The following is a 26,031-nucleotide window of genomic DNA, read 5'->3' on the forward strand; positions in this document are numbered from 1 at the left end:
GGGAAGCACCAGGTCAGGCAGCCAAGCCCTGCTTCCACATCGTTTGTGCTCACAGATTTTGCATCAAAAAAATCTCAAAGACAACACAACTACAATACAAATTCACTTTCCTCCCCCTTCTCTGCTTCCCCTAGCAGGGCCTCCTGTTTCTTTTGCAGTTCTGATGGGACTTTGACTGGAGGCTCTGGTGCAGGCATTAGTAATCCTAGAGCCTCTGTATCCTACAGCAGGCAGGAGCTGGCAGGTAGGGAGAAGTTGTAAGGAAACTTTGCTAAAAGCCAGAGCACTGTTCTTGTGCAGAGCCCCAGCTTTTCAGACCTCCCCTCCTCTCCCTGCTGACACTGTCTGTACACAGCCATCTGTGTCAGGACAGCTGGGAGAACAGGCATTCATGTACACACAGGGAGACACTGCCAAAAAACTTCTGCAGAGTCACCAGATCAGCCTTGTGGCCAGATAGTCCATGAAGGAATAAATTCTGCATGTATTTCCCACCAGAGCATGACGCTAAATTCACCCCTTCCTAATTTTTTTTTTTTTTTTGGTGTTTCAGCACCTTCTGCATCTGTTAAACAAAGTATCTTATAAGGATGCAGAAGTAAGAAGACTCATCAGTGTCCCTATAGCATAACTAGCTGCTGCTTAAAGAATTATATAATAACATGCAGGAAAACAAACCCTCACTTAAAATGAAAATTTTTCATAAAGCCCCTTTACTTTTGTTCAGTGGAAACTCATTTAAACTTGATTTATTGCACCTTGGAATTTAAAGCTTCAGATGAGATTAATGGGCTGTTTTTTGGTTACATCATCTTCATGGATTGTCAAGACAAGCCTACAGTGAATTCACAAAGGAAAGTTTGGTTACAGTACCCTGTTAAAACACTGGAGCAATTGCTGTTTCTAAGTAACTCAATTGGATAACATAACAGATAGGCTTCATGAGAATAAATATGGAATTTCCACTGTATTAGAACAGCGAGCTGTGGCCATGTTTTACATTACAGGAATAGGTCATATATTTTTAAATACATCAGACGTGACTCATTCTTCAGCCCACACTCTGATTGGCTGACAGAACATATTTTTCCCCTTTTGGACTGTGTTTTTGGGGGATTTTGAGCTCTGTACTTACACTTTCTAGTGTGGTTAGGTTGGAAGTTGACAGTGATAGCAGAAAGGCTGGAAAAGGAGGATTTTCAAAGGCAGGAAAGACCATCCTGTACCCTGCTGCCATGATCTAAAGAAAGGCAGTAGGGACAAGCAGCACTCATAGAGCAAAGGGTTTATCTGTAATAGAGTAGCACCCTCAGGCTCCTTGGAATTCAGATCTAATGGGTTCAAATCCAGCAGCAAACCTGTCCTCCCACCCTGCAAGTGAAACAGCATTTTTCATTATTGCTGCTGGAAAAAAAGAAGGTTCATCCACAACCATGTCCAGCAACTCCAAATTTGACACATTTTCTGAGGATTCCTTAGGGAGAGAGTGTGATTTCCATCAGATAGAGTGACGTCCATCAGAGAGAGTGTGATTTCCATCAGCGGATTTTCAAAGGCAGGAAAGACCATCCTGTACCCTGCTGCCATGATCTAAAGAAAGGCTGTAGGGACAAGCCACACTCATAGAGCAAAGGGTTTATCTATAATAGAGTAGCACCCTCAGGCTCCTTGGAATTCAGATCTAATGGGTTCAAGTCCAGCAGCAAACCTGTCCTCCCACCCTGCAAGTGAAACAGCATTTTTCATATTGCTGCTGGAAAAAAAGAAGGTTCATCCACAACCATGTCCAGCAACTCCAAATTTGACACGTTTTCTGAGGTTTCCTTGGGGAAAGAGTGTGATTTCCATCAGATATCCACATAAAGAAGAATGAAAACAACTCCAAATACCAGCTTCAGCCAGCAAAGCCTTAGGAGCAGATCACAAGTGGCACGTGGGGGCTCAAGCCCCCACCCAGAAGGGCTGGACAGAATTCCCCCTGCAAAGAGAAATTCCCAAGGAGCTACAGGACACCTTTAAGGTGGGAGCCTACCCCCAGCTCTCCAGCAGGCTCCACGTGTTCTAACAGCTTGACAGGCTTCCAGGAATGCAGCCTGGAGCCAGTAAATAAAGGGCTTAGGCAATAGGAGATGCAAAGAGTGATACTGTTTGCTAACTTACATCCAACCCATAGAGATAGCCAAGCAATTGGATTTGGCTTCGTTTCCACACAATCTCCATCCCTGGGGGTATCTAGTTTAGAAAGCAAATTTCTTTACAATGAAATGGATTTGGCAGCCCTGCTGCAAATGAAGTTCATCTTGAGGGCAAAGAAAAAAAACCCACCACCACCCTCCCAACACGGCTAAGCAGTTACTGTGTAATTTATGTCAAATTATTGGTTGCTAGGAGGAATAGATCCAGATTTGCCTACATTTGCTATAGGAAAGGATTATAGATCTTTCATTCAGCCCATCAGAAGCATTATCAGAGCTGCTACTTAGTCTGCCAAATGTCTGATAAATGACCTTTTGGGGATTTGTCCTTAGAGGTTTCGTTTCTTTAACAGCTTTGTTTAAACCATGGTGAAGGACATGAACAGGCTGTAAGGCTGAGCCATACATGGAGCCTTTGGAGGACCAATAAAATCAGAATATTTGAGCTTATAAATATCTCAGATTCTCAAATCTCCAGAGGGGAAGTTGTGAGAAAGTGCAATAAAACCAGAAAAGTTGGTATTTCTCAAAGATACAAACTAAAGAGGAAAAAAAAAAAGAAAAAAGGAAATTAAACCAGACTTCAAAATACGCAGTTTAATAGGAAAAAAAAAAAAGGTTTTAGATTTCTTTTGGGATTAATGGTGAACCAGCTTTACTACCTACCCTGCTATAAAGATCTTGTATTTAAGGAGGAGTTGGATTTAATCAAAAATTAGCAGCACTGCAATTTTGTTTACAATTTCACATCTACAGAAGTGCTCACACTTTGCTTGGTGTCAGGTTTGATCTGAAAGAATTGTAGGATCCTACCAAGTAAATGAAAGCCAGCTATCAACACAGGCTAGACTGTTAAAAATTATTAAATGTATATCCTTTCCAAAAAGGATGAATCTTTGTAGCACATGAGCAGCTGTTATATCCAGCTCTGATGTATTTTCTTTGCACACTGGAAGCACCCAGCAAAGCAGCACAGGGTAATTAAATAATTAAGCCTGAGACTTAAAGCCAGCACATTTATGGGCCTTAGTAGACATTTCTCAGGAGTTCACAGGGCTCACCATAAATTTACATGTTTGTTTAACTTAACTGGGACTAAATGCTGGAGGAGGTTTTTCTTCTGCTTTTATAGATAATTTTTCTAATATAAGAAATTATAACTCATGCAAAAGCAGCACGGTGCAGCACAGGTATCTGTAGCTGTGCTCTGGCACACGTGCTGGGACAGACAGAGATGAAACTGAGCTCCCCAGTGCCATTGGCCAAAGACATTTAGATTGTGGCCCATGCCTTGACCTGTGGTTTGCACAGCAGGAGCCCATGAGCCACGAGCACCAGGGCACGGGGGAGCCACAACAGGGTCCTTTTTCATGTCCTTGGTGGCCACCTGCTCCCTCCCACTAACTTGGGGCCAAGCTGTGCTCAGCCCAGAGGTGTTTATTGGTGCTTGCAATGGTCAGACTGAAGGTTGTGGCTCCAGCAGCTGAACAGACCCCATCAAATCACCAGTGGGAGGGGAGCTGGTCTTGACCCTGTGAATTTACCTTGGGGCCATGTATGACTGAGGATGAAACCTGTTTTAAAGCCAGGATAGAACAGTTAGAAGAGTTTGAAAAGTTGATATTCTATAACTTCAGCTCCCACAATCACCTGGTTCACCCTGCACTGGCCAACTCAGTTCCTCTTTAGAGCAAGTTACCCTCACCACTCCATGGTGCAAAGAGCAGTGGCATTGCTTTTGAATTAAAGCAAATGCATCCATCCACATACTCCATAAGAGTGGAAAATCAGTTTTATAGAATGGAAATTCCCTTAGTCTTAGGGCCTTCTCAATGATCCAACCAACAGAGTAGGAGCTGAGAAATTCCAAAAGGGTTTGCATGTGCATTTTTCTGTCCAGCAGCTGAGGCAACTCCACCAGCCAGGTATAAAAGGTCACCTGCCCTCCCCTACAGGTGGGCTGCAGGACAATGTCCCATTGAGCAGCTGTAAGTTTGCTTTCAGGTAACCATTAACAGGAGCTCAATGCACAGACAAACAGCTCCTCTTGCCACCCACCCCTCCAGGTGCCACAGGGATGGACCCCAGCAATTTCTGCAATTACAGACCTGTGTGGAGCTGGGAGTCCTTTACAATCCTTCCTTTGAACTTCCTTTTGCCCCTGGTCCAGCCTTGCTCGGGAATTACTTAATACCCCCTAACCCCAGCCCTGTTTTCTTGTGGGAAGACAAAGTTGCACTTTGCATAATTCCTGAGCAGATTTTCCTTTGAGCTGGAAAAGCCCATGTATTTGAGTAAAAGATAATGGATGTATGGATGAAAGATGTACTTAGGACCAACAAATCTGGTGAACACATTGAATCAAGACCTTAACTGCCCTGTTCTGGGTGCTGATAATTTCTTTATGTGACTTTGGTGGTGTTCTTTGACAATAAACCCTGAAATTGTTTGTAAGTGCTTTGGTTTCCTGGAGCCTTCTGTCACATAATCTACTGATAGTGGAGGGTGTGTAAATAGAGTTGGGTGAAAACTGGAGAATTTTTGACCAATTAGTTTGGTCAAGAAGAATGCAGCTAAGGCTGTAAATGGTTTAAACCCAAATCAGTGTCAAAATGAACAGGATGACACTGATTTGTCAGAATTTCTGGTCTTTGTGTGGTTAAAATAGATACTGTTAGCAGCAGTGAAAGAACCAGGTACTTTCATTGTACCTGTTCACAGCACCTGGGTGAAAGGCATTTTAAAAGTCCCTCGAAAAATAATCTCTTTTCTATTCTATATGTTCTTCATGCTTCCCTGCTCATTTCATTGCAGGGAGGTTGGACTGGATGACCTTTGAATGTCCCTTTGAACCCAAACCATTCTATCATTCTTCAATGGCACCATGAATCACTGCCCAAAACACACTTTCTGTAACTTGCAAATGTTTATCCTCTAAATTACTGCAAATTAACTAATGGGAATGAAAACACAAGTAAAAAACCTTCATGGTAGCCCATGATCGAGTCCTTGACAGCCTTCTCAGTGCACACACATGTGATTTGGTTATGTCATGTGTCCTGCTGTTTGCAAATATTCCATAGAAACCCAGACAACTGGGGGGCATGCATCACCTCAATACAAGTTCTGTTACAGGTCGGCAAAGGAAGAGGAGGGAATAGCCAACCTAAACAGCACAGGTAATTGATCTCACATTCTTCTGTTTATACACCCACTGCCCTGAAGGCACATTGTGAGTCCCTCCAGATTGCTCCAAACGTCATTTCTTTCCCGTGTTTCCTTAGAGACAGAGGTGAATCAGCCTGGAGAAAAGCAGCTGGAGTCAATAAAAATTCCAGAGGGATAACCTGGCCCCTCCACCTCTTTGCCTAAGACTTTCAGACAGGACTCTGCTTTCTCCTGTTACTTCAGTCTCAGGGGCTTCTGTTTTGAGGGAGGAATGCAACACCCTCTCATTAAACTGGAAGGATCTCTGGGGGGTTGCTCTAGCCCCTTTCAGCTGTTTCCCTGTTTTCTCATGCTGTGTTTACCCTCTGCTATCTGCTGGTAAGTGAATGGCTCAGGCACTCCTGTCTGCCTGGTCCTGCAGCTCTGTCAATGCAGTCTGAACACCAGATAATTCATCTCCTCTGTCCCTCTGACACGGAGTTCTCAATCTCTTGGTGAGGCACTTAGGGACCAACGATTCAAGGTGTCATTTGCAGCCCACTGGATTGGAGGGAATCTCTCCCTGGGCTGGATCAGGACCAGGTGCAGCAGAGCTGAAGCATTATTCCACCTCCCAGCCTCCTCACCTTCAGCACATGTCCCCTCCAGCTGTACCTTGGAGGTTACTCAGGTGATAAAAGACAGTCCTGTTAAATCCTCTCCCTTCCAAGCTCATCACCTCTGCAGAGATGCTGTGCTTGGTGGAAATTGCCCCAAATCAGCAATGAAGTACATGAGATGCGGCCACCCTTGAAAGGCTTCATAAAACATTCATCTGGAAGCTGCATAGCTCCTGAACCTGTGGGGCTTTTTGTTAAATGCCACTCAAATTACTTAACTGCTTCATTTCATTCAAAAAGATGAGGAATAATCACAGAGGGGTCAAGACATGTAAATACAGTTAAAACAAAAAGAAACAGATGCCTCTAAAAGAAATGGTGTGTTTGTTATCATTTACTTCTGGGGTTAGAGTTAATAGAGAAATACTTTCAAATTGTCTCAGACAATTCTTTTAAATTGATTTCTTCCAGGCTTAAATCTGCATTTTACCTTTATCTCTTTTATGAACTTAAACACAATCTACAGCCCCACTTTTTTTGTTCTAAATTCTGTGCTTTGAAGCTGCTACCACACAGCTCCAGCCGTTGTGGGTGTATATTTTAGCGTGTTAATGTGTAACAGGTTTCATTCATACGGCTCAATATATTCTGTAGCCTAACACTGCCAGAGTCAGATCTGCTGTGATCAGCAGAGGCTCCATTCAGGAAGAAGGAAACTCAGCCTCCTTGCCTCTCTCTTTCTGGAGAAAGTCTTTGAAATTCACAGCAGAGCAGAAAAAATGAGAAGTTCCCTCCTACTCCTTCCAATTTCAACAAGTTGCCCTTTTTTTTTTTTTTTGTTTTTTCATTCATGAGCATAGAAGCTATTAATAAAATCCTTGAATGAGAGTGGTTACCCCCCAAAAGTGACACATACCTTAGGCTTTGCAAGCCAACATGACAACAGTCAAAACAGAAATCAGCCTCTCAATATCTCAACACATAACTCTGTCTGCACTTTAAAAAAATCCATCAGACTGCATCGTATCAGCTGCAGACAGATGAGTCACTAGAAAGCCTGAGACAAGCAGACCTAGAGTCACCTCCAGCCTGGAAAACACTTCCTGTCTTTAATGAAGAAGTGGAGGCCTCTGTCAGTGAAGCAGAACTCCTGACAGGCAGATGCCCTGTGCCCCCCATCCCCTCCTGGGGAAGAGGAACAGAGGGCAAAGAGGAGCAGTGGGGAAAGGGAGAATGAAGCTCTCTGCAGCTGGGACAGCAACAAGGTTTGCCCATGAGCAAAGGAACAGGAGAACAGCCCTCAAAGGGAAAATATGGCATGAGGCAGAGATGTTTTGGGTTGCAGAGCAGCAAAAGTTTTGGCTGGTTGGATTTCTTATTCCTGTCTCATCCGGCAAAGCTGGCATTTTGCTTTTCCTCTCCTGAAAGCACCTCTCCGTGGCAAGGTTTAGTGCCAGCAAGGAGTAGCATCTATCCAAGTGACCATGTGTGTCCCAGCAGGCAGCGCTGGAGGGATTGCAGCAAGACAGGCCATCTGTGTGAGGGCTCTCTGCCCTTAGCAGCTCCATCTGTGGCTGTAACGCCTTCTCTCTCCCCAGGCACTCTGGTAACAAACCAGCAAAAGCCCCAATTACCAGGTCATTCCCCTTTCCTGGGGCTGGAGACCTCCTAGGTGGGATTCACATCCCAGCTTTCCTAAGGCAGTGTGCGGCTGCCCTCAGCACAAATGGCTTGGGTTAAAACCTACTTCTCTCTTGACTCATCAGCTTTATTTACATGGTTCCTCTGTTGACAGACAAAATCTCCACCAGTCCTACCCTTCCAGATTTTTCAGGAGAAATGCAAACAAAATTTCTTCAGTCAAACTGCCCTTAGTTCTTATTAAAAGAAATCAGAAAAACAACTCCTGTCACTACCTCTGCTTGCACTTCTCAGACCCCTCTTACAAGTTTTAAAGAGAAAAGGGGCTGCACAAGCTCAGACCTGTCCTTTGAGACTGTCAGACCCCAGAGCCAGTCAAGTTACCCCCTTTCCCTTTGGCAGCTGTGCCCTGCAGCACCGAGCCTGCCATGAGCAGCTTTCAGGGTGGAGCAGGTAGGGCACAGCTCCCAGCCCCTGGAAAAACATCCCTGAAAGTTTGGCTTGCTCCATGTCCAATAAATCCACACCCAGCAGGGAGCAGCAATCCAGGGAAACGAGTGCTCAGCCCAGGAGGGAGCAGGAGAGGGGTGGCTGGGCTGAGCCAGGGCAGTGTGGTGGGCATGGAGGAAATCAAGCACCTTTCTGCAGCCTGCTGAGCCCCTGGGACACGAGCTGTTTTGATAAACAACACAGCCAAGGCTGGTGCACACAGAGGCCTTGATCTGACCCTGTCCAAGTCTTTAGATGGCATCTGAAAAGTAAAGAATGAAAGGTTCCTGATCACCCAGAAATGAAGGGACAAGAGGAATAAAGTGCAAATGAGTAACAGTGAGGGATGGAGAAGAGAAATACTTGGAAATACTTCCTACTTGGAAAGAGTAGTGCAGCATCCATTCCTCTCAATGGGATAAATTAAACACCTCAGCTCTGAGCAACCATAATGCTTGAAACCCAAATATTTATGAGCTCTAGCTTGCTCTTTCCTGCCCCTTTTATTTTCTTCTGATTAATGCCTTACCAAGAGTCAGCTGTGCTGGGCACAGTACAGGTCTACATCAGGATAAAGCTCCTGAACACTGCAGAGCTCAAAACAAGCCAAGAGGAGAGGAACATGCACCAATAAACTACAGAACATCTACAAGTTTTCCAGCCCTATGAAACTGGAAAGCATTTGTCTGGGAAAATACCTGCTCAGGTACTTTATGGTCAATGTGGCCTTTTCTCAAACCTGATTGTTGGACCACAAACTATCCCCTAACAAAACAATTTCTAATAGGAAAAACCACAGCTTCCTCACCCTGTTTAGCTCCATGGGATAAAGCAGCCCAGATCAGTTTTCTTTATGGACATCTGTGAAGTGTTTCACTTTTGAGGACAGGGTAAGTGGCCTGTTGCCATCATTTGAGTGGAGCTGGGGAGACTTCTCATTCCCAGAGAGGCTTCCCAACCACTGGCTAACTATTTCCCTGCCATATTCCAGCTGCTTGGGCTCTCAGCAGAGCTAGAAACAACATTTCATGTGCATTCAAAGCACTCCACAGATAGCAGTTGAATTTCTAAGCATGTAAAGTAGAGTTATTAGTGTTTTTGCCCTTGGCTGGAGGGATTTCCCCACAAAACCCTGAATGAGGAAGGAGGGGGGTATCCAGTGCTGTTCCCTTGGGGACACCTGGCCATGCAGCAGCACAACAGCTCTGGGTTACACTCTGCAAAAGATGGGGGAAAAGTTAATGCACATTATCTCCTATATGCACCACTGGTTCTAAGGATCTCACTCTCCAACTGCTGAGTTCCAAAGAAAACAACATCCTTTTTATCCTGTGAAAAACATTACCTCAACAAATTGTGTTTAGCCATAATCTCCAAGTTTCTGGCAAAGAAGAAGAAGCAGGTGCTGATTTTTTTAATCCCTAGGTGAAAAAGAGAAAAGATTACCTGCCTTAACTCCATCCTTTGCTGCCCTTTGGAATTAAGACAGGGAATTATTTCTGCACAGCAAAGGACCAGCCCATCCAAAACAAGAGCAGGCACACACACACACCACCCAACACCTCATTTTACTAACACAAGTGCCTTGAGTGCTGTAATGGTCATCTCTCTGTAACTCCAACAGCCTCTGAAGAAAAACAATAGGCAGGAAGAGAGGCAGGGAACACAAATGGTGTAAAGTTTTAAGTGTGGATACAAGTGCTTTATTAAATATTGTCTGCCAAATGCTCTAATGCTGGAGGAACTTTGCCAAGCAGGAATTTGGCTCTCTGTGCTTCTTTGTCCATTTATTTGGTTTCTTTAAGCTTTATCCCAGCTCTCAATTTAAGGTGTTCTGGATGCACAAGTAGGTCTAAGACCGTGATGCCCTTCTTAAATATTTATCAAGAAACTCACAGACTGGTCCTTTCTCAGGAAACCCTTGAGCAGAATTTAACTTTTCAGTAAAGATACCAGTGCTCCACGTGATGGTTGCACTTATACCTGTGCTGAAGATTTTACAGATACTCTGCAAGTCCCAGCTTTGCTTTCTGACAATCATGAATATAAAGAACATTCCTTCATCCATTGACTGGTATTTACAGCAGCTGATTCTTTCCTTTCTTCAAGTCAATCCACAACATCTCTTTGTTTGACTAGATAATAAGCTAGCAGCAAGTCCTGTTTGCTTAAAGCATCTTCAAAGAGTCTCAGAGCACACAGGCCCCAAACAAAGCTACTCTACACAATCCACTTGCCAGTTTACAAAACTGCAGAGCAAACCAGTGTTTTCTTGTTTTATTTGAGATAAAACTCATGTTGGGTACTTTGAACAGTGTATACAACAATACCTGATACCTTGGTTAAAACAAAACCACAGGTCAGAGTTGTCAGTGTGAGTAAAAGGAAGCTTTTAGTCTTTCTGCTCATCAGCTGCCCCGTTTTGCCACTGGAGCTAAGGACTGGTACTGAATGTATGAAGTCCTTAGAATCCTTTTTATCCCTTCCATGCCAAAGCCTTTGGAATCCCCTCTCATTTTTCCTCCAAAGACATAAGAAGCAAGGCCACCACTCTGCTACAAGCCAGGCATGATTCTCATAAAGTGGTTTTCAACAGCAAATTTCAAGAAGCTGTAAAAATGCTCCAAGGTCACAAAGACCTTTCTAGGGCAGGAGGATCAATCACACACAGGTCAACAACACTGAGCATAGCTGAAGGCTGGTATTTCCTATAATTAATAGCAAGTATGTAAGAATATAATTACCCCTCACCAACCAAGAGTGCAGAGTTGCACTTTTACATACTAAAGTTCAAGCAGCCAAGTCAGATGAACTGCTCCATCCCACCATCAAAATTTTAGCTACTAGCTTGTAAAACAAAAAGCAAAAACCATCAGGAGGTGGATGGGGATGATGTGCTGGGTTTGATTCACCCTGAGAAGACCTGACCAGCTCAATCATCCTGTGAGTGTGCCACCACCATAAATTCCAGGGTAGAGGCAGTGCCAGTGGTGCCCTGTGAGGTGTGGGAAGGTGCCCTAGTTTGAGCCCTGTGCTTAAGGCAAACCAGAGCTAATTTATGGATGGGGGATGAAGCAAATGCTGCAATGCCTGGCTGCCCAGCCCACAGGCATGCCTCACTGCCAGCAGGATTTTGGGTGGCTGCTGAAGTCAGCCCAGGCTGTCTCAGCAGCTACACCAGCTTAAACAGCTCCCACCTTTGCCTGTGTGCCATCAATCGTTCCCTCTGCTCTGACAGCCCACTTGACACCAGGGCTTGCCAGGACACAGCACTAGGGAACAGATCAGGTTAGATTCACTTCTAGGATTATTTTATAGCCTGGAGCAGTTCACTCATCCAATTTACCTGCTGCCTTACCAAATGCATGCTAGGCACTGGGTCACAACAAGCAGGTGAAGGGAGGGGACACAGGGGATGCTTTAGGCTGCTATTGCTCCTGGGGAAGGAACAGTGGATCTACCCCTGGGATTTAGGAGCAGCTGCTGAGGAATGTGGGAATCCATTCTGGATTCAGGTGCCTTCAGCCTCTTCTGGGGCAATCTTCTTTGAACCAAGAAGAATCATAATTTGAACTGAGAAGAATCATACTTTGAACCAAAAAGAATCATACTTTGAACCAAAAAGAATCATACTTTGAACTAAGTAGTCACTAGCAGACAGACGCTCTTTCGTGCTGCTCAGTTAAGTTGTTCATAATTAAAATTTCAACCTTCCCTGTGCTAATGCCACTGTGCCAGCCTTCTAGATGCTCTTTTCCCTAAAATCCCACTAATTTGCCAGTATCATGCTGTTGATGAGTTGCTCAAAACAGAACACATGTTGCTAAGGGCCATAAACACAGGGCTGTTAGCTCCTTGTCTCAGAAGCCAGTGCTTGAGGGCACTGAGCCTACCATTTAATTAACAGCCAAAGGAGCTGGGAATTGCACGTGGCACAGGAGCAGCCAGTGTAGAAACACCATCTGTGCAGAGGAGTCAGAGAAGGGGATCTCTCATCCCTGCAGCCTGGGGAGCACAGAGGTGTCTGGATTAGATCTCCATGGCTGCCTTAGCACCACACTTGTAAATGCAAGGCTCGTGCCAGCACACAAACTGTTTGTGGTTTAAGGCTCCGAGGCAGCTCTAGGTAAGCCACAAATGTTTGTGTCCCAGAGCAGGCATTTCCAGGGTGCCCAGACAATCCAGAAGAATGCCTGTGATTGAGCTGTCAGGCAGATGCACAGACTCCTGTCTAGACACACAGAGCACACGTCAGGCCAGGGCAGGTGGATGGACAGGATGGGAACGTGGGTGGCAGCAGGAGGCTGAAGGGAGCAGTGTTCCACAGCACAGCAGATGTCCCAGCTTTCCATCTGTCTAACCAGGGCCAGATGCCCTTGCAGGGATTACCTGGCACATGTCCTCCTTGGTCTTCCTTCAGGCCACATCCTGCCACAAGCCCGTGTGAGATTTGGTGTTTGCTGTCACGTTCAAGAGTGCAGCATCATAACCATGGGTGTCACATTCATATTTTCTGAAAAATCCCTTCGCCCAGGATTTTTCTCCTGGGAAGCTGAGAAGTCTCAGAGAAAAAGGAAAACAATAATTATCTCATTTCCTTCTCCTGTGTTTTGCTGCTTTGGAATGTGTTTGGAGATCATGTGTTTATCCAACAGGTGATTGTTTCATTGGATTCTGCTGTGAATTATTTTGACTCAATGGCCAATCAGGGCCAAAATGTGTTGGTGTTCTGGAACGAGTCAAGAGTTTTCATTATTATCTTTTTAGCCTTCTATAAGTATCTTTCTGTATTCTTTAGTATACTATTCTTTAATATAATATAGTATCATAAAATAATAAATTAGCCTTCTGAGAACATGGAGCCAGATTCATCATTCCTTCCTGCCATGGGGCACCCCGCAAATGCAATACATGGGCACATCAGGACAAAAGTATTTGAACAGAGAAAGTAATTTGAGGGTAAATTCAGCTTTTGAACATTTGCTTGCAAATGATAACTCATTTTCTTGAAGGGAAGCAAGCCTATGTACACAATTCTCAAAAACTGGAGCCTCAGCCCTTTGTTGGAGATTCACCTCTTTGGGAACTCAAGTGGAATTAGCAATTGGACTGCAATGCACCTTTTCCTCTTGCCCCAGATTTAAGTGGGACAGATGATCCCAATCAATTCTAAAAGCTCAGACTGGGCAGATTTCAAACCACTGCTGAGCAGGATTCACCAGTCAAGATATAACTTAGCAACAAAACTTTCCTTCCAGCAAAGTATCCATACATCCAGCTGGACATGTGCCCAGACCACAGGGCTGTTCAAACAGCCTTGCTGGAGAATTCAGTGCCCCAGCAGTCAGTCTCCAAGCCAGAGTCTCCCAATAACTTGAACAATAAAATCTCTGCACCCAGTCATTAAAAGGAGGCAATGCTGTCAGTGACTGAAGGAAATGGCAGGTCCCTTGCTAGTTCAACAAGTAATTACATACCCTGTTTGTGAAAATGTTCCCTGCCAATGGAAACATCATCTTTAATAATTTTTAAGAGGCTGTTTTTTTAATAGCCACTCTATAAAGCAAGCTGGGAATAAATACCCATTAAAATCAGATCTAGACCTCAGTACTAAAGCAAAAAGCAAATGCAGTGGGTTTCACTTGGTAAACTTTCTCTCCCATGGTCCCAGGCCCCACAGAGCTGCCTCACTGTGCTGTGCTCTCTGCAATCCTTCCAGCAATTTCCCCATCTCCACTAAAACCCAAGCTGGACAGGCCACGCTCTCCAGTGACATCAAATCACATGGCTTTGTACAAATTATCTGGATGCTTAGCCCTCAGTCCCCTTTCTTAATTTTTCCCCAGTCCCCTCCTGTCTCATTTCCCTCTGGAAGGAACACAAACCAGTCCTGAGACACAAACTGGATCAAACAGGTGTCACCCATCACAGCACTTTGGACACAACAGGCTGTGACAGAACCACAAAGAAGAAAAATGGTTGGGTTTTTTTTTAAGGCACGTTTTTGCACTCATATCAAGCAAATCCCTAAGCATGAGCATTAAAATACAGCCTGCCCATGGGAATTCTATTTTAAATAAGGCTGATCATGTCCAGACAGAGCAAAAGAAACTTCTACCTTGCCACATGAGCTCTCCTGAGGTTGCTGCTGCCCACTTCCCTTGGGACACTGGCTCAAACTGGAAGCCAAAGGGACAAGCTAGTTAGATTATATAAACTTATTTTGCTAGTATAAAAATAAACAGAACTTGATTTTTTTTTTCTGAAAGCACTTAAAGCAGACGTTGTTTTTTCAAGCCTTCCCAAGGTTTTTAAGGATGTTCCTCAAATTTTTAATGCAAATACCAGGAGTACATTTTGACTACCAGAAATGAAAAATATTTTGAAAAACAATTTTGCTGGAAGTTTTATAACTTAAAAAAAAGTTGTCATATAAAAATACTTCACAGAAAAACTTTTCTGTGGAAAATTTTGTTTTTAAAAAGCCCATTGATTTTCACATAATTTTTTTGACTGCTGCTAAGAGGAGAAAAGCTGCTCCCATTCATAAAGAGGAATTTGGAGGCAGAAGTTTTGGGGGTCTGTGCAGGTAAGTGCATCTTCACCTTGGCTTTCAGTTCCACACAGCCTCATCTGCATTTCCTGACAAAGTAGTGAAGCCATAGCTGGAGTTTCCTCCTGTAAGCTACAACCTGTTGGTCAGGATGCTCCAGCCATCAGCTGAGCAGCAGGGCAGTGGCCAGTCCTGCATTTCCAGGGGTGCAGAGCTCCTGAAGGCTGGAAGGTCCTCTCCATGCACCTGGGACCCCAGGAAGAGTCATGGCTCTTTTGAAGTGTGATTACAGCTGTGCAAATAATTACATTTTGGTTCTCTGGCTGGACTTGAAAACATACTATTCTGTTTCAGATTTCAAAATTTTGAGTGCACCAAGAGATAGAAATCATCCGGCTCCCACCTGGGTCAAACAAAACATTGCATTTCCAGAAGGAAAGAGAGAAAATATCATATTAAATATGAATTGTTGGTCAGCAATGCTTCCCTCTGCCCACAGCAGCAATGAAACAGTTTTGAGGGGCTGGCAAATCAACACTGCAAATATAGGGCCCCTCCAGAAGGCACAAAGATTGTCACAGCATGGGTGAGACAGGCAGGAGGCACCACAGAGTGGCTGCAGGGCTCGTGCCAGCCTGGCACCTTGGCTTGTCCTTTTGTCCCAGCCCATGCAGAACTGGGCTCAGGGTGCAGAGGATCATGCCCAGGGCTCTGCCTCCTCTGGGATTGCTCTGTGCTGCCCAAACTCCATCCACACACCGACTCCTCACAGCAGGCCCAAGCTGCAAAGTTGATTCTTGACTGGATTTGCATTTGACTCCTCTTCTCCTTTGCAGAAAGGGCTTGCAGAGGGGATTTCTATCAAGTCCCCGAAGTTTGTGGAAAGGGAAAGGCCATGTAAATGCTAAACAGCAAAATATTAGATGCTAGAAGTCCAATGTCAGCAAGTCCAACAGTATTATGCCAAGGTGAGTGCTGATCCCAACCACACAGTATTCCCAAACACATTTGGAAAACAAAATTTGCTATTTATGCTTTTCCTGCTAGTACCATCTTAAAATAATCTAGAAACTGATTCTGACTTATTAAAATTAGTTTTCTATTAGCTCTTGTCTGCTCCCCAAACGCTGAGGAAGCCACCAAGAGCACTGCCATCACTCACTGTGTGACCCCATATGAGACACCAGCTGGGACACACATGGAGCAGAGCAGCCAGTGCCCTGTGAGGCCTCAGGGCATGGATCTCCTTTTGGAGGAACCCCTCGTGCCAGAAGAGCCCCACAGGAGTCATCAGGAATCCATAGGACTGAGATTTTGTGGCCTGATCTGGGCTTACATAGGTGGGGTGGATGAAAGATGACAAATGACATTTCCTGCCCCAGCAAATGCCAGTTCTCATCCCTTGGGATTGTCACCTGAGCCTGGCTGGAGCAGCACAGCTCCTGCTGTTATCCTGAATATAAATCTGCTCTGAGCTCTCCTTCAAGTAGTTTGCATATAAAGTGAAGCTGGCATACTTTGGCACATGAGAATGGATTTAATGAAGGCCTGGTCTAAAACTGCTTGGTGCTTGCCAAGAATATTTCACCAAATCTGAGCAGGCTCTGGGCCAGGCTCTTGCTGTTCCAGATGCATCAGGCTCTCTATTCTGAGAGCAGGGATGAGTCACCCAGACAAACTCCAGGCTCGGTGTGCAGGGTGGAGGAAACAGCCTGCTCCAGCATAAAGACACCGAGTCAGGGGGAGCCTGGGCATTGCTTCAGCAGCCTTGCATCTGCACCTGGGAGTGTTTGTATTCCCAGCATGCATTTCCCTAAAAATATCCCAGCTCTGCGATACCTTCTCCAATTCTCCCTCTGCCATCTCCTCTGGTTTTAGTTTGATGGTCAGAAGTCAAACTTCTCCTGTATTTTTCCACATTTCATAGCAGAGAATAATGCCAAAATCCCATCCAATGTTCTTCAGTCCCTGCAGACTCAAGTCCAACAGTGAGAATGAGATAGTTTAATTTGCTTTTTATTGGAATTAAAGCTGCCATATTATATTGAAAAGAACATTCCCTCTGTTAATTGTTAAATCAGATTCCTAACATAACATCGATTATGATTAACTGATAGTTACCTACAACAGAAGGAAAAAGTGACAACATAAAATCCCATAATAAAAATCTCCAGGCACCACTGTTTGGAGATTTGTGATTTAAGGTTTAAATTTGCCTTCCAACTCCTGGCTGCAGCAGAGGATTGAACAGAAATGATCTTGTATTCAACAGCTTTAACAAGGTGTGAGAAAAGGGCCTGAGGTGAAGATGCTGGACTGGAGAAGACACAGGGTGGAGGATCAGTCACAGCAGAAAGGGAACCTGAGTTTGAAGATTGCTCGCACCCAGCCTAGCTCAGTCTGGAACTGAGGATAGAGAACCATGAAGACAATGTGCACGGAATGGGTCAGCTCCTCAGTTAATGCATGATGGTGCAGCAGTAAATCCTTTCAGAAAACAACTCAATCCTCCTTTGGGCAGCACTTGCCCTGATTTCCAAGGGCAGCAGCCCCCCGAGCACCACTCCTGCACTGCAAGGCTCCTTTGCACTCTGTGGATTTCCAGCCTTACAAACTGAATGTGCCATAATCACAGCTTGCTGCTGCAGCCTCTCCTTCACTCCTTGTGCTGATGCTCCAGGCAAAGTTTCACTGCAATGCACATATCCCCAAAAATGTGCTGTGGTTCTTGGAAGCCTAAATTTGAACTTCTAAACAGCATAACAAAAACAACTGAGAAGTAACTCAGTGCATCATCCATGGCATTCATTAATCTTAGATCACCCATGCTCACTGGCTGCTTTTCTGAGTAGCCATCAGCAGAGATTTATTTCCTTCCAAATGATTTCTCCCTTCTTGAGTCAGAAGGGACCTATGTGAAAAAGTCATCCTTTGGAAAAATACAGTAAAAGAAAAATCCTGTCCTAAATTGCTCCTTTTCAACACAGTCTGCATTACAGTAGCTTGTAGCAGAATAACTCAAGAGACAAAGCTGCCTTTCTGCCACAGAAGAGGCTGAGAGAGACAGTTAACACTTAATGTTTACATCCTTCTCTAGACAGATGGTTGTTTTTCTTGCCCAAGCAAATATGTATACCTGGCCTGTCTCCAGTGCCCCGGTGGTGCTGCTGTCATGACTTTACCCTGTCTTCTGAAAAAAAAAAGAGAAATGCCTGATGCTTTTCCTAACAAACCAGGCTAGACACTATTTCCCAAGTTCACCACTTGAGCAGTCACTGCTTACTCTCTGAAAATCCTGGAAATGCAATGACAGCAGCTGAGTACTCATTACCAGCCCTGTTGCTTCTTCTCATGGCTCAAATGCCTTCAGCATCAAAACTGCTGCAGATTAATTTTCTGCAGCTCCTTTTGCTAAACAGGGTAAAGGTGTCAAGTGCCCATTTTTACAGCTTTCTCCATAAATCTGGTTTTTTCTCAGGACTGAGAACTTTGCTAATGAAGAACTCCAGCAAGAGTTGGATCAGGCCTAGAGCAGCTATAAACATGAGACTTCCCTGCCTCTAACAAAACTTGTGAGCTCCTGGGCTTGGAATTTTACACTTTTCAATCCAAGCTCGTCAGAATCTATTTCTGGAAGCTTTCAAAAACATCCCAGGGAGCCTTTCTTGGACTTGCAATCGTACAATGTATCTTTACATCCAGCCACTGAGGAAGTGAAGGCAATAAATAAATCCATGAATTCTCCTTTTCTTCAGCCTGTCATTCATTTTTAAGTGCCTCAGACAGCAGAAGGTTATAACCACAATTAAGCTGGACTTCCCTGAACCAAGAGGTTGCAGCTCTGATTTTTATTATGGGTTGACTGAGCCATTTGTAAGGGATTTCACCTGCAAGCAGAAAACCTGCCAGCACCACAGCATGGCTGGGCTCATGTTCAGTCAAAGCACCAGGTCCATGAGTTTCCCTGGGCCCTGGGAGCACATCCTAAGCCCAGTCAAGTATAAAAAGGAGCCTTTCCAAACTCTTCATGGACTGAGTTAGGCAAAAATACTACCATTAAGGTTGCTCTTGCAACATCTCTTTTCCTTCACATTACTCACAGAGTTACTTGGCCTAAGCCATCTGTTCTTCTTCAGCTGAGGTTCATCACTGCCTTCCCAACAGCTTCCTTCCAAACTAGCAGTGATTACATGAACATAATTAAGACGCTATAATCCTCTTAAGTTTAATTAACACCTCTTAAAGTAATGGTTCCCCACCACAGATCCCAAATCAAGGGGAACTTCATTCAAGTACCCAAATGAGTTTGGGCTGGTCTCCAAAAAGCTGATCCATGCACAATATTATGTATTTGCACTGGAGAAAAATAAACTAAAGCTATGGCTAATGCAGGATTTTCCTAGGGAATCCCCTATGTCCTTTCTCCACCAACACAAAGGATGAATCATCTGTAAAATGAGACAATATAGTACAGACACAGGAAGATTTTTTGAAGATGAATGGAGGGATGATATAAAAACTGCACAGATGAAATGAGTGTGTATTAGTCAGATATATTTACTTTTCACAGGCAGCCAATTTCACCTTACTGTCACATAAAAGCCTGGCAAACTTTATGTGAAGAGTGGGGATGTGTAGCAAAGGAAAAATTGGCAGAACGTGCTCCTAAATTTAGTATTTATATTAAGTGGATCTATTTCAAAGAGTGATTTCTTTTTCCATTTTAAATTATTAATAAACACCACCAAAAGATCAAAAATCAGAACTTCAAATACTCTGAAATCAGGACTCCCACCTTCATTGCAAGAATGATCATGCAAGTGTTAGCAAGCAGTGGGATAAAAGGGGAGCTATATAATTGGGCCCGTTGGTTATATATAGAAAAAAAATGGTACATCAGTTCAGCCCTAAGACTGGACACTGAATTCCCAGAGAAATAAAAAACCAGTTGATATTTTTAGTGAAGAACACAGAAGATACTAAGAAGCATTCTCAGCTCCCCGCTGACAAAAGAACTAAAAGGAAACCTAAAATCTTTGAGTTTGGCTGCCTGGTTGTGCCTCTAGACCTAAAGAACAGACACTGAACATTTCAAAAGGCAGCATCTGTCTGGAACTCACACTGAACATTAGGAACAGGAATGCAGAATGGAAACAAAGATAAAGAAAGACATTCATTTGTACTGCCAGCAGAACACCAGAGTGTAACATATAACCTAGCAGGAGTGTACACCACAGCCAACAAGTGCTGTAAGTCCCTTTCCAGAGCCTTCATCCCTCCTTCTCCTTTTCCTCACAGCCCACAGAAGGATGGGAATACAGCAAAACTGGGAAGAATTCTGCAGGGATTAAGTCAAGCCACCTCTGCATTCACAGGAAGGAGACAATTTCAGGTGTCTCCAGCAAATCTTAGAGCGTGCAAGCTCTGGAGAGTGAGGGGATGAGCTCCTTCAGGCTCTGCCACGGGAAGGATGTAGCACAGAGTGGCACCAGCCCTAGATAATGAAGCTGTGTTATGATGTGGTGCCTCTTGAAACAGTCCTCTGCTTTCTCACTGTGCATCAGCACGTCCACTCCTTTCAGGTGTTTACACAACTATACCTATGTTGTTTGGCAGTTTCATGAAGATACCTTCATACTGTTAGTAAAACAGCAGAAAATTCCAGTCTTTCTGGATCTGAGCCATGGTTTTCTGCTGTCCCAGGAACCTCTGTGGACTTTTACCATTAAGGTTTAAACAGGAAGTGATAGGAAGTGGATGTAAATCCTTGGAGGTGAAGCTAAACCATTCCCATTAACCAGATATTGTCTTTTCCCCTCATCAAGACCTCTGGGGCCAACCCTTCCCCAATTTTCATAACAGCAGGAGTTTGGATTCATAGTTCATAACTCCCATTTATCCCTGAAACAGATTACAGAACTCAGGATTCAGGATCCCTGTGCACTGTGGGAACTCAGCACATCACTCCGGATGTCCGGAGTTACCGAGAGAACCCTTGGGGGGCTCGGAAATCCTGGAATGTTGCCAGGAGCCTCTGGTGGCTTGATTTTGATCCCTCTAGGGATGTGCCACCTCTTTGAGGACATGAGAGTCACTTGGGAGTGAATGGTGCAAGAATGATATATTTACAGGGTGAAATATAGATTTTAGGTTTTGGTACAGGGGGGGTTATGGAGACAAGATGGAGGGATCAGGGCGTGTCTCATGCTTCTTCTTTCTTCTTCTTGTCATCCATTTTCTGTGGTGACGTTGGCACTTGGGGATTGGTCCATGGTGGAGGTGCACTTGCTAATATGGGTGAAAGGTATTGGGAAATAAAGGTAAATACGATGTACGTAGTTTTTAGTATAAAAAGATACGACTGCCCTGTGGGTGGTCAGAGTGCCCTTGGCTGCCTTGCTGGGCAGAAAGAAAATTCTGTAGATAAGAAATAATAAACAATCTGAAGACTGAACAACTGAAGAGTCCAGACTCGTCCTTTGAAGCGCGGGCCGCCCCAGAAGCGCCCTACGCGTGTCTGGGCACAGACAGACAGCCGACTGGACGGTGCACATATTTAGGTTAAAGACTGTTAACTTCCAAGCACCAGCTGAGTTAAATAACCTCAGGCAGCTACTAGATGGGGACAAAGCGTGCACTGATGTACACACACCCTCTGCTAATCAGGATATCCCGAATGAGCTGCTGCTGCCTTGGTGACTGAGAGGGAGGAACTCAAGACCTGTTTTTCATCCCTGGATTCACAGACCTGCAGAATGATTGCATCCCTGCTTCCATAGGAGGCATATCTCAGAAGTGTTGCACATCAGGATATCCTGATAGGCAGGAGGGAATATTTTTGGGCAAGAATCATAATTCTTTCCTGACTGCTAACATCTGTTTGCTAAAGCCTACAGAACTTCCCTGGAGTTTTGAGGTTTAAAAACATTGCTTGAAGATGACGTACTAAATATTATTAAAATGTGCCTCATAATCCACACCCAAAACCCCCCAAAGAACATTTCATATTTTCAGTCTTTGGTCAACAAAACTTTTTTGGACTGTTTTTAGCTCCTTAAATGATGGCTATTTAATTAAAAACCAGCCCATATACCAGTATGGAGAGGGAGCTAGACAGCCATAAACCCACAAGACCAACTTTGAACTAGGCTAGGATTGGAAAATAGTGGTTACATCCAACATCATCAGCTTCCTAGGAACTGGGATAACTTGCAAACACACTCACTGAGCCACTGGGTATGGTTAAACAAATGGCAGATGGATATTTCCCATCTCAGACATCCTTGGAAGGCCTGCAATGGTGCAGCATTACTCCAGGAAACTGAAGTCACCATTCAGGAGCCTCATTCCTCTCTGGGCATGGCACAGCTGGGACTTGGAGCACTCTGCTGACCTTCTGCAGCCACCACTCCTCCTCCTCCTGGATGATATGCATTGACACTAATCTCCCACAGTTTTGGGCTGCATTGAGATTGCTGGGCTTTTTCTCACTCTTCCCTTTCCTCTAAAATCAATTCCATTCACATTTGTGATTTATGAAGCTTCTCCTTCACCATCCTTCATTTGCTTTGTGTCACTGAGTGACTGGCTCAGGTAGATGGATGAGACATTTTTAAGATCCCAGGGCAGAAACTCCCATGTCTGTAACCCCAGGAATTGGCAGAATGTGGTGAAGAGAGACCTTCACCAAGCAGCCAGAGAAAGGCACTCCTTTCTGCTGATAATACAGAGCATAAAATAAATAGATGTACACCACTATTTAAACATAGGTGACTCGGTTTTGGAAATTTTTTTGAAGATTCTACCTAGAAATTCAGCCTTTGATTTTTAAGTCATGAGTGACTACACCTGTCCTGTTGATCTCCTCCCTGCAGGTCATGCAGATAGAGTTCTCTCTTGTACCTCTCTCCAAGCTAAAACAATCAACACTTTCAGTCACCTCTTGCACAAAAGACATTCTGCACCCTTGATCTATTTTTGTCCTTCTCTCTATACTTTATTCTCTTTTTGAGGATCAAACAGCACACAAAGTCCTTCAGGTAATGATGTGCTGAGGATCTATACATGGCCACAAGTTTAGTTGATTGGGTTTTCTGTTTTGGTAGTTCTTAAAATCATTTGATCTGCTTCTCACCTCAGCTGAGTGGCTATTTTCATACAATCACCTATTGCACCTTTTACTGAGAAAGCTGGATTTCAAAACATTACTACTCACTAGGAGTTAGAGTTGCACATGGATGGTGAACTCCTAGGCTGGTCACATAGGGGGCACAGCCATATTGACCAGGGGGATATGGCAGTGTAAAGTGGCAGCTCTCTGAGCTCAGGAACCAACAGAGCATCCCAGCCTGACCTGTCACCTCAACACCTGCATATGCACACAGCTCTTACAATCTGACACCACCTCCACCAGCAAAAGACAGGGCAGGACTTCACCCTTTGGGCAGGCAACAGGCAAACATCAGCCTGGCCATAATGTGTTTATGTATGTATAAATACATATGTTTTTATAGGTACACGTACAGGGAGATTTTAATAAAGTCACTTTGAACTTTATTTTTAGCCCAGCTGAAAGCCACAGATGAAGAGGCCTGCTTTTTGGCAGGGATCCAGCTGTGCACATTTTCAGCATCTGGAATGCTAATGAGGCCAGCTCTATTTAAATGAGCTCCTTAGCACTGCTCGTGCCAGCTTCCCAAAACAGCAGCCAAAGAGCACTTAGCATAACGTGCTTCATAAAAGATGAAAGGGTGGCTCAAATACCTGTTTAAGCCTTGAGTGAAACCCCTTTCTCCAACAAAATCCAGGTTTTTTGACAAGGTCAAAGCTATTTCTCATGTTTGTTTCCCTTGGACCTATTGGAGTTGATCAAAACACATTGGATTGGATCAAATCAGCTCTGATGCTCCACGTGCAACTGACTGCACTGAAAAACTGCTCCCTTTAAAGGCTGCCCAGGCACCTCTGGGGTTCCTGTCCCCACTTTTCCACATCAGCAAGGAGAAATCGCTTCCAACCAGAGCAGCAGGAGGAATTTGCCTTGCCTGGGCATGCACTGAGTGTTTGGAAGCTTCATCAGTGTAAAGCCTAGGGCCCAGCTTGCACAGGTCACCTTCTGTCTTTAGAGTTCTGAACAAGCCATGCTATCCCCAAGATATAAAAGTCTTCCAGGTACAAATTCATCTACTTCCCTCCTCCATATATCTGACAACTTTGACAACTTTGCATTGGTTCAGGTTTATGCCAAGACCTGGCACTGGGCAATATTTCTTATTTATAGACAAATGAGGTAAGATTTTCTCAAATATGGCAGCCTGTGATAGGCTGAGTGCATTTGCTGTAATTGAACTCCAAAAAAGAGGCAGGAAAAGGTTCTCTCTTTTCTACCCAAAGTCAAGGCCATTTTACTAATGCCTTCCCCCCCTCCATTTCCAATCAAGCTGACAGTAATTCATGGAGCTTCATGCCAGCACCAAGACAGCCATCAAACATGATAAGTATTAACTTTTTTAATGAAATCTACAAACTAGCTCTGTCTAGACAGGAAAGGATGAGTAATCAAGCTTGCCAATCAATCCAGCTGCATAGGTTTGTAAGGATATTTGTTTTAGTCAGCATTTCACTTCTCCCTGGCAAGTTCCACCTTCTGCTGATACTCCTAATATGCTCCAGTTTAATTTTCTCACCCCAGTCTCATAAGGCCTCTAACAAGAGGTGTCCCTTTACTTCCAACTGGCCATGCCTTCCAGCTTTGCACAGCTCCTGTTTCTCCTGGCCTAGAGAACAGAGAAAACTTTTTCATAAATGGTTAAAATCCAACCTGGTGACTTACCCTAATACAGGGGTCATCTCAGTCAAGTCAGCAGGGATCCCACGGGAGCATATTCTGCACATATGAGATCAGCCACTCCACCCAGTGCCACTAGTTGCTGTTCTTTTTAGTGTCACCTGATTTTTCAAAACTCAGCAGAAAGTATTAATATTCTCTGGAGGAGAGGGGAACCTCAGCCTTCAAAATCTTTATGAGAATATCCTGAGTTTGTTTAATCATGAGATTTTGATCTTTCCTTTGCTTTCCAATAGAAAAGAAAAGTCAAAAGTTTTCGAGGCTGTTGAAGCCTTGAGATAATTGGTAACTTTAGGAATTTTAGGAGAGCTTAGGACTAACCACTGCTCTCAAGACACAGTGAAGAAGAGGTTTCAACCCATGGGGCCCTGCTTGTCATCAGCTGTTGTCACCTTATTGCAAAGCTCCCATACCTTCTCAGTGATTTCTCATGGGCCTCTCCTCACAGCACTGACTCCTCCTTCTCACAGCACAGCCAACAGCTCCATCTCCCTCCTCACCCAGCTAACCCACTCTTTTATAGCACTCATCCTCATTGGACACAGCTGTGGCATGTTAAGGGCAGGCCTGTTCCTAATCTCTGGTGATTAGTACACCTGCAACTCCTCAGGTGTTGAGATGACCTTCTGCACTATCTTTATTTTCTTACATTCTATCCCCCCATAATCAGCTGCTTACAGTCTCACCCATCTATTACCCTGAACCTGGGAGGTGACCCCATTTGTGGCTATTCCAGCTGGCTCCCTGCAGACACTTCCAGAGACATTGCTCTGAAAGGAGAAGGTCATGTTTCCAAGACTGCTAAAAAGAGTTCCCCAGATGAAAACACAACTTCCAACAGTTTTGGTTCCCCTAAGGGCACTGACTTGGAGTGAGTGGCCAGTTGGAAGAGCTGCTCAAAAAAACCATTGGGATTTTTTTCCCATATGTGTATAATGTAGAAGAGTACCTATGTAACATGGTAATATGGATAATGTGGTAAATTCTGAAGTGCTTCAGAATTTTTCTTCTATTATTTGTGGAACATGAGTATTCACTATCTTCAGATACTGGACAACAGCCCAAATTCCCAAAGTTTCACTACAACAGAGCCTTTGTCTGAGATCTCATCCCAAAGTTTATTATTGAGTGCTTGGTGCTGTCACTCAGAGGTGTCAGTCACTCAGCCAGGACATGAACACAACTCCTGATGGCAGAGGGAACTGTTTACAGCTCCTTCCCCTCTCACCACCAACCTGCCTCAGCAGAACCAAGAACAGCCACAAGCAAATTCTCACTTGCCAACCCACCTGTGGGTGGGCTTCAGCACAACACGTGATATTTCATTTTCCCGTGTCAGTGGTGGAACACTACATGTTTGTGTAGAAAGCAAGCAGCCAATAATCCATATTCTCCTTTTAGTTACTTTTGGATGAGTTGAACTTGTTAGAAGAGGGCTTTTGGCTCTGATAAGCAGAGGAAACAGAAAAGCCCAGCTTGGCCTTTACCTGAGATTTGCTTGTCTCAGTTGCAGTAGGTTTGAAACTCGTGAGTTTTTGG

The sequence above is a fragment of the Molothrus ater genome, chromosome 7 (assembly GCF_012460135.2).
Source record: "Molothrus ater isolate BHLD 08-10-18 breed brown headed cowbird chromosome 7, BPBGC_Mater_1.1, whole genome shotgun sequence".
In the NCBI taxonomy this organism is placed as follows: Eukaryota; Metazoa; Chordata; class Aves; order Passeriformes; family Icteridae; genus Molothrus; species Molothrus ater.